The sequence below is a fragment of the Vulpes lagopus genome, chromosome 15 (assembly GCF_018345385.1).
Source record: "Vulpes lagopus strain Blue_001 chromosome 15, ASM1834538v1, whole genome shotgun sequence".
In the NCBI taxonomy this organism is placed as follows: Eukaryota; Metazoa; Chordata; class Mammalia; order Carnivora; family Canidae; genus Vulpes; species Vulpes lagopus.
Window position 1 is genome coordinate 10,276,929 of NC_054838.1, and position 18,001 is coordinate 10,294,929.

The 18,001-nt window shown below is 45.9% G+C and overlaps 1 protein-coding gene across 12 annotated transcripts in view; it reads left to right on the top strand.

Annotated features, from left to right (window-relative positions):
* PLEKHA7 (pleckstrin homology domain containing A7) overlaps positions 1–18,001 on the top strand; it is a 223,270-nt gene that overhangs the window by 44,327 nt on the left and 160,942 nt on the right. Inside the window, exon 1 of one of the 12 annotated variants that reach the window (XM_041730460.1) lies at positions 1,667–3,040. The exons of the other annotated variants lie outside the window; for them this stretch is intronic. The gene's annotated coding sequence lies outside the window, so the exon portion shown is untranslated. Of the gene's footprint in view, positions 1–1,666; positions 3,041–18,001 lie in introns of those variants that run through there. 12 annotated transcript variants of the gene reach the window in all.

Genomic DNA, 18,001 nt, shown 5'->3' on the forward strand with positions numbered 1-18,001 from the left:
CAGACAGAGAAGGACAAATGTTGTATGATTCCACTCATAGGAGGTGCATAGTCAAATACACAAAAAACCAGAAAGATTAGGAGTTACCAGGGGCTTCGGGGGGGTGGGGGGGGGGGGGGAGGGGGAGGGAGGAATCAGTGTTTTTGCTACTAATGGTTATAGTGTTTATGTTTGGGGCAATGAAAAAGTTTTAGGGGCACCTGGGTGGCTCAGTGGTTGAACATCTGCCTTTGGCTCAGGTTGTGATCCCAGGGTCCTGGGATTGAGTCCTGCATCAGGCCCCCCACAGGGAGCCTGCTTCTTCCACTGCCTATGTCTCTGCCTTTCTCATGAATAAATAAATCTTTTTTTAAAAAATAAAATCTTTAAAAGAAAAATAAAAAAGTTTTAGAAATAGTGAGGAGGGTTGCACAACATTGTGAATATAATAAAATAAGAAAAAGCGTTTATTTAAGATTTTCTTTATTTATTCATGAGATACACAGAGAGAGGGGCAGAGACTTAGGAAGAGGGAGAAGCAGGCTCCCTGTGGGAAGCCTGATGCGGGACTCGATCCCAGGATCCCGGGATCATGACCCGAGCTGAAGGCAGATGCTCAACCACTGAGCTACCCAGGTGCCCAAGAAAAAACTTTTAAAAACGGAGAAGGAAGTGAGGACAAGAGGCTGGGGGTTGGGGTAGAAGGACAGGTGGTTGGTTACTTCTTTTGTCTGAATGTGGTGCAACTGTGGATCAGATGCCAGGCTGTCCCCATCCCTGTGGGTACCTGGTGCCAGGCATTAGGGCTGCTAGAATGGGACACCTGTGGCCACACCCTGGCCATTCTGACTGGATATACAGATAGCTGTCCAGGGCCCCAGGGGATTGGTCATCAAGATTTAGGCCATGAAGTAGGTCTATTTGTCCCCCTTCTTGTCCCCACTCCCCAGTCAGCTGATGACAGCTCTGGTCCTGCAGCCCAGCACCCTGTAATCGAGGACACACCTCTCCGGCTGCTCCATTGTCAGAGCTCTCTGATTTTCAGAAGCGGGTAATGGTTTTCCTCGGAGGGTTAGGATCATGAAGTAGGGCAGACAGGCTTCTTTGGAGTTAAATTTAGGGCTTAGAATCCAGGGGTGGCTGAGAGAAGCTGTATTTAACTGCTACCCTACCACCAAAAAAAAAAAAAAAAAAAAATTGTCCTAAATTAAGCTTGGTACATGGAACCTGAAGATACCTCAACCAAATTGGAACACATGCCTCTAAAAATAAAAGATGCTGAAATCTGGAAAACACCACGTATGGCTTTTTGGTCAGGTGCTTGCTTCTCTGCTTTTCTATTTTTGCCACCCCCTGGTCCCAGTACTGGAGTGGCACAGGGACAGCGTCACCCTCCTCCCGAAGAGTAAGGCCTTGTCTTCCATGATCCATGGTCCCTGGGATGGGGAGTAGAGGCTTCCTGTTCTATAGATGAGGAGGCTGAAGCCAAGAAGTGCCATGACGACTGTCCCATGGGTCACAGTGGCCACTCCTGCTTCTCATTCCTCACTTTCCCAAAATTGGTTAGCCCTTGGTTCTCTTGGGGATGGGTACCTACCTTCACTCAGAAGCCCCCTTAGTACCACCTACTTCTCAAGGCTCCAGTAGCCAAGCCCCATATGTTTGTTGGGCACTGTGATTTTTCCTGTTGCTCCTGGGTGCTGGCTAGACCAGAGTGCAGAGGAGATTCTCAGAAACACAGGTACGAGGGCCACATCCAGGTGCTGGTGTGCACAGTCAGAAACTGAGCTCTCCGGAGAGAAGACTGGGGGTGGTTTTAGGAAGTGAGTGTTGCATGGAGAAGACAGGAACCATAGTGAAAGAGGGGCACTTACTGCATATTGGGCCTGTCTCTGAGGGTCTTCATAGAGACGGCCTCATGACAACCCTGAGAGGTGCATATTTTGATCATGCCCAGTTAGAGTGAGAAAATTGAGTATCCTGCCCAGGGCCATCCAGTAGGCAAGGGATAAAGATGGGATCCAACCGCAGGCAGCCTGTCTCCAGGGCCTGTGCACCTAGCTGTGTGTAAGCCAGTCATTTCTGCCAAAGCTACAGGGCTGCCTCCAGGTCTGAGGCACAGAGTTGGGACTCAGGGCCCTGGTGCTCCTCCTGTGACCTCCTGATTTGGGAAAAAGGTTATAATAAAGGTTGCCCTGCTCTCTTCCCCCACTTATTCCTCTTCTGGAGTGGTGGTTGTGTCAGCCTGACTTTGGCATGCAGGCTCCTGCTTTCCATCGGGGGCATTTTGGTGGGGCCCACCATGACTACCTACTGTGTGCAGACCCTTTGATAGGCGCTCACTCATATTGTCTCACAACAGCCAAGGAGGTAGGTATTACTGCTCCCAATTTACAGGTGAGAAAACCGAGGCTCAGAGAGGTGAACGTCTGGGCCACGTTAAATAGCTAATTAATGGCAGAACCTTAATATGATCTCAAGACTGTCTGGCTCAAAGTCTGTGGCCTTTCACCCTCTTCCCCACGCAGTGCAGTGGGGCTGCCGTGACCTCCCTCACCCTTGGCTCTGCCAAAATCCTATCTCTGGCTTTGATGATGACAGGGTAGGTCTGAGGGCTAAGGTGAAAACAACATTGCCCTTTCCAGGGAAGATGCTGGGGGCAGAAACGGGGGAGGAGGGTCCCCATGACCTCCCCCCATGTGTCCTGATGCTCCTGTCCTGGAAAAGTAACTGCTAGAGTCCCCCCCACCCCTTTGGGTGTGGCTGGGGGTGTGTGTGCAAGGCGGAGGGCCTCTTTTCTGGGCCACTTCTCCGGTTGCCTGTGGCCCGTAACTGTAAACTCTCCGGAGTTCTCGGCCAAGGGAAGCAGAGGGAGGATCAGCGCCCTTGAGGGGCCGAGGCAGGTGTGAGAAGCAAGTGCTCTTCCCTCTGTGAGACTTGTCCTCTGATGAGGCGCATGGAAGCTGGTATCAGGATCACCTGGGGCTGGGAGCCCTTCTGCAGCCCTTCCTGGCTGAGTTGCTGAGACACTGTCCTTTCTTTAGGAGCTTTGGTCTTCCTGGTGAGTGGCAGAGAAATAAGCTTGGGGCGGGGGTGGTTTGGGAGACTCACTGAGGAAACTGCTGGATGCCCTGATTTTTCTAAAACTTGAGGGCTTTGTGTTTTGGGAGAAAGCTGTAGCCAGAAAACAAGGAGGGATATGTCTCAGAGGATCAGGCTTTTCAGCCAGAGACCCCCATGGGCTCGGTCGGCAGTGGGCGTCCTGAAAGGGTGCAAGGGGGAGTTGCTGGCTGGGTCTGTTTTTGGGGAACACAGACTGGAGATGTGGAGGGTGGGGACAGAGGTGATGAGAGGAAGCCCAAAGTTTGAGGGCAAGTTTGGGTTCAAGGAGCTGGCCCATAACTAGAGTGAGAGCTTCTTGCCCACCCTGGGCTGGCTCCCTGTGTGCCTCTGTGCCCCCATCTGTACGTTGGGGGTGAAATTCTCTCCTGGCAGGTTTTCTGCTCTGTGGCTTTAGAGGTCTCAGCTGCCGGGTGTAGCTGTTACTGTTTGTTGTTGTCATTATTTATTATTTAAGCACCTCTCTTGTGGCCGAGCAGGGGCCTATGGGTAGAGTATCACCCTAGATCGTGGGTTCCCTTTCTCCACTGGACTCTACAATCACCTGTTTGTAGGTAGCATCTCCTACTTGCTGCCGGGGTCTGCACCAGGTGTTCCCTGTGGGCTAGTCAGGGAAGCCAACGAGCCTTTTTGGAAGTGGGCCCCCACAGCGCTTGTGTCTGTCGATGCGGTGTGCATACCCTTCTCCCCCCCCTCACTCTCATAGTGTCTGGCACAGAGCTCTCGGCAACCAGGTAGTCAATCCAGCGGGGCGTGTGGAATCTAGATCTTCTGTGGCTTCTCATCTCACTCTTGTTTCCTGGCCCAGCTCAGGCCCTGGGTGCTGTATCTCCTGCTCAGGGTGCCAGATGCTTGGGGGGCTGTACTGGCCTCTCCTGGGGCGGGGGCATTTGGAGCTGCCCAACAAGAGGCTGCCAGTGCTTGGGCATTCAGGACAAAAAAAGAATAGGAGTCGTCATCCGGGAGATAAGAGGTCGTGGGAACTGAAAGGACACATGGCCCAAGGTGGACAGAAAGGCCAGTTCGCAGCAAGGAGTATGGTTGGTAGAGCCATGGGAGGATGTGAAGGTGTGTGTGTGCATGCATCTGATCTTAGTGGCAGTGTGGAGGGCTGGGTGTGGTGTGCACAGGAGTCGGGGCCAGTACTCATCCTTGGGTCTTCCGTGGGTCCCTTGGGGTCCGTTGGTTTCAGCTCTGAAAATCCATGGGTGTTATCTGGGCTCTTTCCCCTGGGTTTGACCCGGGGTAAGCCATTTGGAGGCGCTGACCTTTGAGGGAACCCTCAGCCCCTTCCAACTTGGAGCCACATTTTATGGGCAAGCTCAAACCAGGAACAGCACACCGATAAAGAAGTGTTTTCATTCTCAGGGACGTTAATTACTACAGATTAGATTTCTACTGAGTGGGCCTTTTGTTGCAAGACCCTTTCTAACCAAGGTGGTTTCAATACTACTGTGGATTCAGTGAGCCCATTCAGGTTCATTACTTAGGTCTGTTACCACCTGGAGGATTCAGCCCTGGATGTCATTACTTATGGCCCCACTGGGTCTGTTTTTTTTTTTTTTTTTAAGATTTTATTTATTTATTCATGAGTGATACATAGAGAGAAACAAAGACACAGGCAGAGGGAGAAGGAGAAGCAGGCTCCATGCAGGGAGCCCGATGTGGGACCCGATCCCGGGTCCCCAGGGTCACGCCCTGGGCCGAAGGCAGGCGCTAAACCGCCGAGCCACCCTGGGATCCCCTGGGTCTGGTTTTTCAAACTTGGTTTAACTCCTGGCCTGGCATCTTCCTGAGACATCACTCTCGTGGGGTGCTGAGCCTGGAAAAAGATAACCCAAGCATGTAGACAACGTTTTCTCGGCTCTGAATTTTATTAAACATTTACAAATGTGTTTTCTTCAGTTTCCGGAGGTAATCTGGCACAAACAAGATGGGCTTTGAGTGTTTTTTCTAGTTGTCATGTGTATTTATAATTCCATCAGTTCCCAGTCTATGGAAGAGACTGGAAATGAATCAGGCAGTGGTGGTAGGGAATCCAGGCAGAAAGTGGGCAGTTAGTGGCCTGTCCCCAAATGGGAAGACACGTAGTTTCTGGCTTGGGTGGGGTCTGGACTCTCACCCACCCGCAGCCTTGACACTTCCACTCTTGCAATGGGCACTGCTTGTGCTTCACACTTTTCCTTTTTGATATTCTTTCTCTGGTTGCAGCTGCTGTGTCACTAGGGAATTAGCAAAGAAGAAAATAAGTCACCCATAATCCTACCACCCCAAGATAATAGATAATGAAAGTCAAGATCTTGCCATATTTCCTTATAGATTTTTTGGGGCATTTAAAAATAATATTGAAGTGTTACACTCTCTCTATATGTCTATATCTTGCATTTGCAGAACAGTTATTTCTTATTGCAGAAACAGTGCACATTTGATTGTAGAAAACTTGGAGAATACAGAGAGAAAGCACAGAATGAAAAGTAAAAATTACACTGATTATTCCTCCATCTAGAGCCAAGCATTTTTTTGGACTGTTTGTTTGCATACATTGCCAGTCTTTTTTTCTCAAGGATATACAGCACATTATCTCTCACCACAAATTGGGATCATGCATATACAGACATCCTTTTTTCCCCCTTTTTACTTAAAAATATCCAATAAATGTGTGTCACGGCATGCAGTTTTCTGAGACATGGTTTTTGAAAAATAAGTTAGGTGAAATTTATGTAATGTGAAGTTAACCATTTAATACATTCACAGTGTTGTGCAACTACCACCTCCATCTTCTTCCAAAACATTTTCTTCACTGGAGAGTAAAACTCCTTACCCATTAAGCAGTTTCTCGCCATTTCCCTCAGCCTCTCGCAACCAACCAATCTTTGTAGATTTATCTATCCTGGATATTTCATGTAAATGGAATCCTACATAAGACGTATGTGTGTGTATGTTTGAGACATGGTTTTTGATGGCTGCATGGTATGCATTTTATCTTTTTGAATAGGCCCCAGGTCTTCAGTGTGGGGTCTCACCATCCAGGAGCTGGGTTACCATAATTTATCTAATCCCTTGCTTTTGGACACTGAGGTGGTTTGCAGGTTTTTAATACCTACAAGGTAATAATGTGTTGAACATCTTTGTGCATAAATTTCTTTTTGTATTTCAGATTAGCAAGGACATGTATTCTTTAGTATATCTATGCAGTTTAATTTGAAGTCATTATGAAGTAAAATCTTTTTTTTTTCCCCTTGGGATCATCTGGGCCTCCCCCCCCCCCCCCCAATCTTTCTGTTCTCCAAGGGCAGCATAACTTTTGCAGAGACTGGTTAAACCGCTTTAGATGGAATTGGCAGGGCTGGCCAGTGCTTGCGGAACATGTAACCACCAGAGACCTCAGGTAAAAGTGATGGTGCTGCTTCTCATTTCTCATCCAGGTGCAGGAAGTACCAGAGTAAAGCTGGCTGTGAGATGTCCCCTGTAGACATTGTGGTGAGGGCACAGCCAGGAACAAGCTTCCTGGAGAGGCTTCAGACCTCCTGCAAAATTTAAGGTTGGCACGATTTCCTTTATCCTTGTCAAAGACCTGGATCGGGGATTATTAAAAATAGGAGCTACCTTTGACTACTACTGTGGCCAGGTGAGCCTAGGATCATTGAAGGACGGTTAGCTGGTTCTGTGGATTGGGAGAGAGCCGTAAAACCAGCTGATGGAAGGAACACTGAAGTGAAGTCTTTTTTTTTTTTAATTTTTATTTTTTTAATTTATTTATGATAGTCACAGAGAGAGAGAGGGAGAGGCAGAGACACAGGCAGAGGGAGAAGCAGGCTCCATGCACCGGGAGCCCGACGTGGGATTCGATCCCAGGTCTCCAGGATTGCGCCCTGGGCCAAAGGCAGGCGCCAAACCGCTGTGCCACCCAGGGCACCCCTGAAGTGAAGTCTTATCTTTGCTGTGCCATTAATTTATCTATGCGATTTTGGGCAAGGCACTGCTCCTCTCTAGGAATCAGGTTGTCTGTACTTCAGTGAGTGTTGACTGGCCCTGGGCACTCATGCCCCCTTCAGAATTGCACTTGCTGGGCCATCAATGATGACTGTTTGCTCCAAGCCTAGCACAATGCCTGGTACAGAGTGAACATTCAACATGCATCTGTGTGGGCATGCATGCACACACGTACACACTCCTCTGAGCTGCTCTATTTTGACAATAGGATGTACCTGTTGCCCGGTCCCTCTTTTTGTGTATACAAAAAGAACATGTTCCTACAAACTGGATCACTGGGTGTGGTTTCACTCACAATTATTTCTAAATTGCTGTGTATGGTCTCTAAAATCTCCCTTTTTCTAGGTGGCTGGGTCTCTAACCATGTCTCCAGTCATTATAATCTCTTGTTTGGGTTCACTAAGCCTGTCTTCATTTTAGATAACCAGAAATAGTCCTTAAAATTCCATCTTTTCCCCCACCCCCTGCCATTGTAGAATTTCTTGGGGATAAGAGTCTTTACTATTCTTTATGGATATTATGAATTGCTGGCTCCTGTTTGACATGGCCTAGAGAAAACAAAACAAAACCCTTTAGAATTCTATCCAGATCAGTAATTTTCTTTAAGCTTCATTGATTCTGAGGTTAAGTGTGTGTGTGTGTGTGTGTGTGTATATATATATATATATATATATATATATATATATATATATATATACTATCTTCTCTATTAGTCTGTAACCAAACTGACTTATTCAATTAATTCAGTTAATGCTAGGGAATCAAAATCATGGCCCATCAAGATGCCATAGTCCAGTAGGGACAAATAGATACACAAACAACTGTAATGTAACAAGTGTCCTCAGGAGGATTGTATAGAATGCAACAGGAACGCAGTGGGGGATATGGGGCATGGATCCATCCCATGGGATAGGCTCAGTAGGAAGCAACTATGAACCAGGCTTTGAAGGATGGATGGGTAGGAAGTTGTCTTATTGATGGGTATGAGAAGAGTATTCTGGGAAAAACCTTTCATTCCATTCATTCATCATTCATTCATCCAGCAAGTCCTGTGTTTACCTGCTGCAGCCTAGGCTCTTGGTTTGTTAGGAGTTTAGGTTTTCTTAGTATTCCCTAGGGGTGCTTCGCATAGTGCATATACCAATTATTTGGGAAATATTTGAATAAATAAAAAGTTTCACCTAATAAGTAAGGAAAAGTAAAAATTATTCTGATATTTGTAGAAACTGACTTTCAAATGAAATAATGTATATGAAAATAAAGCATTAAGCAACTCTAAGGTATGCAATTAATATTTAACTTTTTTTTTCAAATAAATTTATTTGGAGGATTTTTGTGGTCTTTCAAATAACTTCAGCATCCTACATTATTATTTTATTCTTACAAGCTTCAATAGTGCTGGATAAGAGAATATTTATGATGATGTTTTGATTTTATTTCATGATTTTATTTCATGATTTGTTATTAATATATAGGGGCATAAATCCTACAAATCTTTTTTTAATAAATTTATTTTTTATTGGTGTTAAATTTGTCAACGTACAGAATAACACCCAGTGCTCATCCGTCAAGTGCCCACCTCAGTGCCCGCCACCCAGTCACCCCCACCCCCCGCCCACCTCCCCTTCCACCACCCCTAGTTCGTTTCCCAGAGTTAGGAGTCTCTCATGTTCTGTCTCCCTTTCTGATATTTCCCACTCATTTTTTCTCCCTTCCCCCTCATTCCCTTTCACTATTTTTTATATTCCCCAAATGAATGAAACCGTACAATGTTTGTCCTTCTCCGATTGACTTATTTCCCATAGCATAATACCCTCCAGTTCCATCCACGTCGAAGCAAATGGTGGGTGTTTGTCATTTCTAATGGCTGAGGAATATCCCATTGTATACATAGACCACATCTTCTGTATCCATTCATCTTTCGATGGACACCGAGGCACCTTCCACAGTTTGGCTATTGTGGACATTGCTGCTATAAACATCGGGGTGAAGGTGTCCCGGCGTTTCATTGCATCTGTATCTTAGGGGTAAATCCCCAGCAGTGCAATTGCTGGGTCGTAGGGCAGGTCTATTTTTAACTCTTTGAGGAACCTCCACACAGTTTTCCAGAGTGGCTGCACCAGTTCACATTCCCACCAACAGTGCAGGAGGGTTCCCTTTTCTCCGCATCCTCTCCAACATTTGTTTTTTCCTGCCTTGTTAATTTTCCCCATTCTCACTGGTGTGAGGTAGTATCTCATTGTGGTTTGGATTTGTATTTCCCTGATGGTAAGTGATGTGGAGCATTTTCTCATGTGCTTGTTGGCCATGTCTGTGTCTTCCTCTGTGAGATTTCTGTTCATGTCTTTTGCCCATTTCATGATTGGATTGTTTGTTTCTTTGCTGTTGAGTTTAATAAGTTCTTTATAGATCTTGGAAACTAGCCCTTTATCTGATATGTCATTTGCAAATATCTTCTCCCATTCTGTAGGTTGTCTTTTAGTTTTGTTGACTGTATCCTTTGCTGTGCAAAAGCTTCTTATCTTGATGAAGTCCCAATAGTTCATTTTTGCTTTTGTTTCTCTTGCCTTCGTGGATGTATCTTGCAAGAAGTTACTGTGGCTGAGTTCAAAAAGGGTGTTGCCTGTGTTCTCCTCTAGGATTTTGATGGACTCTTGTCTCACATTTAGATCTTTCATCCATTTTGAGTTTATCTTTGTGTATGGTGCAAGAGAGTGGTCTAGATTCATTCTTCTGCATGTGGATGTCCAATTTTCCCAGCACCATTTATTGAAGAGACTGTCTTCCAGTGGATAAGCTTTCCTCCTTTGTTGAATATTAGTTGACCATAAAGTTGAGGGTCCACATCTGGATTCTCTATTCTGTTCCATTGATCTATGTGTCTGTTTTTGTGCCAGTACCACACTGTCTTGATGACCACAGATTTGTAGTACAACCCGAAATCTGGTATTGTGATGCCCCCAGCTATGGTTTTCTTTTTTAAAATTCCCCTGGCTATTCGGGGTCTTTTCTGATTCCACACAAATCTTAAAATAATTTGTTCTAACTCTCTGAAGAAAGTCCATGGTATTTTGATAGGGATTACATTAAACATGTAAATTGCCCTGGGTGACATTGACATTTTCACAATATTAATTCTTCCAATCCATGAGCATGGAATATTTTTCCATCTCTTTGTGTCCTCCTCAATTTCTTTCAGAAGTGTTCTATAGTTTTTAGGGTATAGATCCTTTACCTCTTTGGTTAGGTTTATTCCTAGGTATCTTATGCTTTGGGGTGCAATTGTAAATGGGATTGACTCCTTAATTTCTCTTTCCTCAGTCTCATTGTTAGTGTATAGAAATGCCACTGACTTCTGGGCATTGATTTTGTATCCTGCCACACTGCCAAATTGCTGTATGAGTTATAGCAATCTTGGGGTGGAGTCTTTGGGTTTTCTATGTAGAGTATCATGTCATCGGCAAGAGGGAGAGTTTGACTTCTTCTTTGCCAATTTGAATGCCTTTTTTTTTTTCTTTTTGTTGTCTGATTGCTGAGGCTAGGACTTCTAGTACTATGTTGCATAGCAGTGGTGAGAGTGGACATCCCTGTCTTGTTCCTGATCTTAGGGGAAAGGGCTCCCAGTGCTTCCCCATTGAGAATGCAAATCTTTCTTAACTTGTGGAGTTTCCTTTGTGTTAAGTCTGCTTCTTACCCAGTGAAGTCCTGAACTTCCATTCTGACTCCATGATCAGTTTAGCTTCCCTTGGGCCTGAAGGTCAGTTTCTGAACTTTCTATAAGTTCCTGTTTAGTGAGTCAACTTTCTAATCATGATAAAGAGCAAATTATTCTTTTAGAAACCTGGTGCAGGGACACCTGGGTAGTTCAGCTGTTAAGTGTCTGCCTTTGGTTCAGGGCATGGTCCTGGGGTCTGGGGATTGATTCCCACATCAGGGTCCCCATGAGGAGCCTGCTTCTCCCTCTGCCTATGTCTCTGCCTCTCTCTCTCTGTCTCTTATGAATAAATAAATCTCAACCCCCCCCCCCCCACAAAACCTGGTGCAACTTGGCACGTTCCTGTCTTACTAGTTTCTTGAGGGGGAAGGGAAGGAAAAAACATAAGCACCCTATAAATCTGCTTTGCATTTTCCTGCAGAGTAAATAGTAGACTTTTATTTATTTGAACAACAAAAATAAATGCAAACTAGAAAAACATTGTCCAACTAGGTCAATTTTCCTTTAGCAGGTAGCTTAAAATGTGCCTCTAAATGCAGTACTATTTATTCAAACATTCGAAGTTAATTAGTAGGGACACCTGGGTGGCTCAGCTGGTTAAGCATCCAACTCTTAATTTCAGCTCAGATTATGATCTCAGGGTCATGAGATCAAGCCCTGCCTTGACTCCACGCTAGGCATGGAGCCTGCTTAAGATTCTTTCTTGTCCTTTCCCTCTGCCCCTCCCTGGCTTCTCTCTCTAAAAAGCAAACAAACAAAAGAAAAGCTAATTAGTAAAGAGCTCTGATGTAAACTTTGTTAGTCAAAGTTTTTTTTTTTTTTAAGATTTTATTTATTCATGAGAGAGACACAGAGAGAGGCAGAGACACAGGCAGAGGGAGAAGCAAGCTCCATGCAGAGAGCCTGACGTGGGACTCGATCCTGGGTCTCCAGGATCACGCCCCAGGCTGAAGGCGGCGCTAAACTGCTGAGCCACCCCAGCTGCCCATAGTTTTTCAATTTCAGTATAAAAATGCATAGAGCATAAAATGAAGTCTTATATTTCAAACCTGTGATCAAGGGTTTTAATGTATTACCGTTTTGAAAAGCCCTGGTGCTCAACCATTTTGTCTAGCTTATTTTAAAAGTCGGGATCATGTACATAATTGTTCTTAGTTTTTTGTTTTTTGCACAGAATCTTAGAACTTTAAGACTTCTTATAGATTATAGTCACATTAGCACTCACAAAAGAACTTTCTTAACTTTTTCTAGTTTCTTGACTTTTTCATCTAGTCAATAAAATAATGTAAGGTGATTAGCTGATTACTGTGAAGAGCAAAGTTTAAGACTTGTCTATGAGAATATATAATCCAGTGGAATCTAGGTGTGTCATCTCCATGCCTTTATATGCACCTTCAGTGCTCTTTCTTTGTCCCTCTTCTACATCTGGCACCCTAATCCTTAGCCTTCAAGGCATAGCTAAAGCCTTCAATAAAGCTTTCCCTCACCTCCCTGTGCCTTTTAGGGTAGTGGTTCTCCAACCTTGGGCACTCAGTGAATGTTCTTTAAAATGGTAATGAAAGGGGGGCCTGGGGTGGCTCAGTGGTTGAGCATCTGCCTTTGGCTTAGGTCATGATCCCAGGGTCCTGGGATTGAGTCCCACATAAGGCTTCCTGCAGGGAGCCTCCTGTTCCCTCTGCCTATGTCTCTACCTCTCTCTGTGTATGTCTCATGAATAAATAAATCTTTAAAAAAATAAAATAGTAATGGAAGGATGCTGAGGAATGTAGGTAAGAATGATTCCCTGTCCCTAGGTTGCTCACAGATGATTAATACCCAGTGTAATGAGTCCCAGAATGGAAGGATTCTCTGAATGTTGTGGAAACTCAGGGGAGGGAGGAGTTGGGGAAATGTGAACAGGGAGGTGGGGTAAGGGGTATATAGGAGACATTTGACATGAGGTTTAAAAACCTGGGAGTTAGGCAGGGGTACCTGAATCAGGTAAAGATGTTTGGAAGAAGGTGTTCCATGCAGAGCAGCCCTGTGTGCATTGCTCTGGAGGTGTGAAAGGCTCAGGCTGAGGGGAGGGTTAGATGATGTGTGGGGCCAAGGTGGACGAGGCTAAGCCACTTGTGGGGACACAGTGGCAGGTCAGGCCAAGTAGGTACTTGCACCTTGAAATACAGTCACTTGGACCTTGCAGACCATGCTTAAGAGTTGGGACTTTGTTCTGTATTCAGTAGAGGTTTTTTTTTTTAAATGAAAAATCGATCTGATCTTCCCAAGGATCAGGAAAGTAGAGAAATCGCTCCTTTCTGGATATGCACAGCCTGTTTGACCCCCTGATGGCCGGAATGAGTTGCTCTTTACATCCTTTCCTGTCCAGCTCCCTGGAACATCAGGGAAGGCATTGTGCCAGGGAACAGTGGATCCCTGGAAGCTTCTCCGCAGGGGGCATCTCTTCCCATCACTGGTGTGGGAGCTCTTCTTCTATTCCTTTGAGGGCTCCTCTGCCTTTACCTGAGACTTCACCTGTAGTGGTAGTTATAGTCATGCCCATCACTTCTCACCTCACAGAATCTAGAGCATGGTCTATAGTGAGGAGGGAACCGTTCTCAGCTCTCTGCTGGCCCTCCAGCTCTGACTTCTCCCTTCTCTGTGGTCCTCCTCTGTCTCCACACACTCACTCTCTCTTCAACCATCCTCACTGTTTAGTTTGCACCCCCTCCTCCACCCTGAGATTTGCCTGGCTTCCTGCTCACCAATCCCAAAGTCTGCTGTCAGGCCTGGTTCCTCTCATTCTTTGACTTTATTGACAAGTTTCTTTTTCTTTTTTTAAAAAATATTTATTTATTCATGAGAGAGACAGAGACCGAGAGGCAGAGACACAGGCAGAGGGAGAAGCAGGCTCCATGCTTAAAAACAAAAACAAAAACAAAACAAAAAACCCCACAGGTTTCAGGGCCCTATCCATTTGAGAGAGAGAAAGAGAAAGGGAGAAAGTCAGTAGGGAGGGGCAGAGGGAGAGGGAGAAAGAATCTGGAGCAGACTCTGCACTGAGTGCAGAGCCCATCCTGGGACTCAATCCTGCAACCTCAATCAAGACCATGACCTGAGCTGAAACTAAGAGTCTGGATGCTTAACTCAGCCACACAGATGCCCCTGGAGTCTGCATTTTAAACAAGCACCTTCCCCCTCAAGTGATCATATTCTCATTGAAATCTGAATGTCTAGTTTAAAGGTCAAGCTTATAAATGCATTTTATCTGCTGAGCATCAGGTGTCTTCTAGATGAGGCCTGGAAGGTGAGCTGGATTGCTGTCCATCCCTTCTCACCTGCAGGGCGGATGGGACATGGATGGAGGTCATGGCTTTTGTGACATGATTGCGAGGGGAGCATAGAGGAGATGGGGCCGGTCACAGTGAAATGGGTGGACAGATAGATAAAGCTTGCTAAGTAGAGATGGGCAGAGCATTAAGAGAGGGACATTGGGAGGCTTTCAGGGAGGGGGAGCCAATGTGAGCAAGGCACGGAGGTGAGAAATCCAGAGTGGGGAATGACAAGGAGTCGGGGTTGCTGGATGGAAATACATGAGGGGAAGCAGAAGATAACAGACTCTGGTCATGAGGGTTTGAATGCCATGCCAAGGAATGCTGACTTCCTGCCTTAAAGATGCTTCTGAGGAGACTGGAATGTGGGCCTCTGTGTGCACCTGTCACCTGCAGGGCTTGCTGTTCCCTCTCTGTGTTGAGGATGTCCCTCAGGAGTGGAGGGGATGGGAAGGGCTTCCTGGGGAGGGCTCTGGGAACCCTGGTGCTCAGGATCAAGTTCTAAAACCCTTCCGCCCATGTTTGATGTGGGAGGGTATCTTCTTGTTTCAAAGTTCTGTGCTTTTTAAAAATTTTTTTTAAAGATTTTATTTATTTATCCACGAGACACACACACACACACACACACACACACACACACACACACACACACACAGAGGTAAAGACACAGGCAGAGGGAGAAGCAGGCTCCATGCAGGGAGCCCGATGTGGGACTTGATCCCAGGTCTCCAGGATCACGCCCTGGGCTGAAGGTGGCGCTAAACCGCTGAGCCACCCGGGCTGCCCCAAAGTTCTGTGCTTTTAAAAATATTTTCATGCTCCCGTGAGTTTGCTGGAGAACCTGGGATGGTGTGTGTATGTGTCCCCCCCTTCATCTTGCCTCACAGTTTCCCCAGTTGTGTGTGTGTGTGTGTGTGTACACCTCGGTAATTGTGCAGATACTGTTGTACGTATCCTTTCTTCCCCATTGCTACCACTGCTGTCACCTTCCTAGTGTGAGGGAAATGGAGGGGGAGGTAACGCAGGACATTCGGATACATTTGGATGTGCTTTTACAACCCACTAGTTGAGAAAACAGTAGCCTGCTTAATAACCCTGCACCTCCCCAGGTTGGGTGGGGCCTCGGCACCTGTATTCTCCACATGCTCCCAGGGGCACTTGCTGATCTTGATGTGGCTATTAATTTGGAACCATCTGCCCAGATAACCCAATCACTTTGTTCTTTCACCCAGGGATTAGGGGCCCATGAATTCCTCAGCAGGAGTGGGAGTTTTCGAACTTGAGAATGACGACTCCTTCCTCCACTTTGATCAGTAGAGAGGAGACTACCGTACAGAGAAGAGAGTTGGCGGAGGGATGTTCCCCTAGGTCTGCAGTGTGTGGTGGGTGTGCGTTGCCAGAGCCTGAGTCTAACAGAATGCTCATTAAGACCCACAGCAAGTTAGGGCCTGTCAGTAGTGAGTACTCTTTGCTGTTTTCTACAGAAAATTCACTTTAAAACCTGATTTGCCTTCAAATACCCTGATTTGCCATTCTAATTAGGCCCTGGAGTCGGGTTTTGTGGGCAGGCTGGTGGCACCCTCTGTGCATCCCGATTCCGTGAACCTCTAGGGAGACACTTGAAGTGAAATTCTTTGAACACATCAAAAGAAAGCCAACACAAACAAACAAAAATCCCAGTGATTCCCAAACCCAAAAAATTTGGCGTGTCCAATTTCAGAGTTCCTACCCCCAATTCACTTTAAGGTTGGTATAATCCTGCCTTGTGATATGAAGTGAGGAAAGAGGATTTCACACTTTAAGAGGGGAGGGTATCAGGGTTGGGGGCTCTGGCAGGTGAGGGTGTCCAGCCCTCTTCAGAGCTGGTAATTCAGAGACCAGACTGTTTGGGAGAAGGCACTGGGTGGAAGCCTGGAAGCCTCAGCCCCAGGCTGACTGGACTCCGGCTCTCCTGGGTGCTGGCGTCTCTGATCAACGTTGCCCACCTTTCCTGTCTGGCAGCCAGAGGGCTGTGGGAGACAATAGTAGCCGTGTCCTGTGTGGAGAGTGAGGGTGGCACCGCCGAGGGTTCCTGCTGCCCCCATGAGGAGGACGGGGGAAAGGGAGGAACTTCCCCACAGTGGAGGTCTAGCTCCCCCTAAATGAGTATAGGGAACCTGGCTGGCTCCTGTCTGCGGCTTGCTCAGTGAGCAGACTGGGATTGCCAGTCAGGGAATGCTTTTTTTCCTTAAAAATAAAACCAAAAGTACCAGTGACCTAAATGAGAGAGCAAGGCAGTGATGTCCTTTGAGGCCAGAGAGTGAAAGTAGGAGATTTTGTAGGACTTTTGTTCCCAGTCAGGTCCTTACTGGGCCGATGGTCCAGCCTTTTCCTACACCTAGATCCCCGATTCCTTTGAAATTGCCTCTTAGTAATAGCCTTTTTATTCTGGCAGTATGTCTTCTTCCCTTCAGATCTGTTATCTGATGGGCCCCCAGCCCCTTTCCCTCTGTCCCCTCGCAGCCCTTCACCTCCAGAGAGTGCCAGATACTCCTGACCAAAGATTTTATTCTGTTCCCTGCTTAGTAACCTTATGGAGATTCCATTTATTTAGCTGATAAAGTCCAATGACCTATCAGGCTTGTAGCCATCCATCTAACACTTACCCTGTACTACAGGACTCTGTGAAGTTCCTGGGTACAGAAATAAAGTGACAGAAAGAGGTACAAATCTTAAAGAACCCCCAGGTTGCTGGAGAAAGCAGGTGACAGTCAAGTACAGGAGCAAGTATGGTGGGCTGTGGGATAAGAGGGGAGGGGCATCTGGGCTGGATCTGTTAATGGTCATTCATAGTGTAAGATGAGAACACATTAGGTGCTGGAATAAAACCTACTGATTTTGAGTAGGTGGAGGGATAATGATAGTGATGCTTTTAAAATAGACCTACTTCAAATTAAGCTTGTTTAAAAGTATTAACTCTTATTTTAGTACCTGGGTGGCACAGTCAGTTAAGTGTCTGACTCTTGATTTTATTTTATTTTATTTATTTCTTAAAAAAAATTTATTTATTTATGAGAGACAGATAGAGGCAGAGACACAGGCAGACAGAGAAGCAGGTTCCATGCAGGGAGCCCAATGTGGGACTCGATCCCGGATCCCAGGATCATACCCTGGGTGGAAGGCAGGTGCCCAACCACTGAGCCACCAGGTGTCCCCATGACTCTTGGTTTTAGCTCAGGTCATGATCACAGGGTTGGGAGATCCAGTTCCCCCCATGTTGGGCTCTACACTTAACGCAGAGTCAGCTTGAGATTCTCTCTCCCCCTGTCCCTCTGCCCCTTCCTCCCATGTGCTCACTTGCTCTCTCTAAAATAAATCTAAAAAAAAAAATTATTAACTCTTCTGAGTCTCAGCTTCCTCATCTGTAAATTGGATAAGGCATAATAATAGCACCAGCCTCATAGGATCATTGTTAAGGATTAGATGAGATAACGAATATTTGTGGAACATAGTAACTGTTCAATAAATATTGGCTACTGTAATTATTATCAAAGTCAGAGAAAAAACTTTCTCCGGGATCCCTGGAGCGGAAGTCACTGAAAATACAGAGAAAAACATCTCCAACAATTTGCTCAGCATGAATTCTCCAGGTTTTATAAGCCTGTCTGTTGCAACATGCTTCAGCATCAGTGAAAGGAATAACACCAGGAGTGCAATTTGGTGAAAGATGTCTGCTGGATGAAGAGTAACACAGTTTGTCAAGTGTGGGTTTTGCATGTTGGATTTTTTTTTTTTTTAAAGAAGAGACATTTTAATACTTGCAAGATAGGTTGGTACAGCCATTCCCTAAGTGAGACAATATCAGAATTGCCTGGGAAATGTCTTAAAAATACAGATCCTGGGGTCC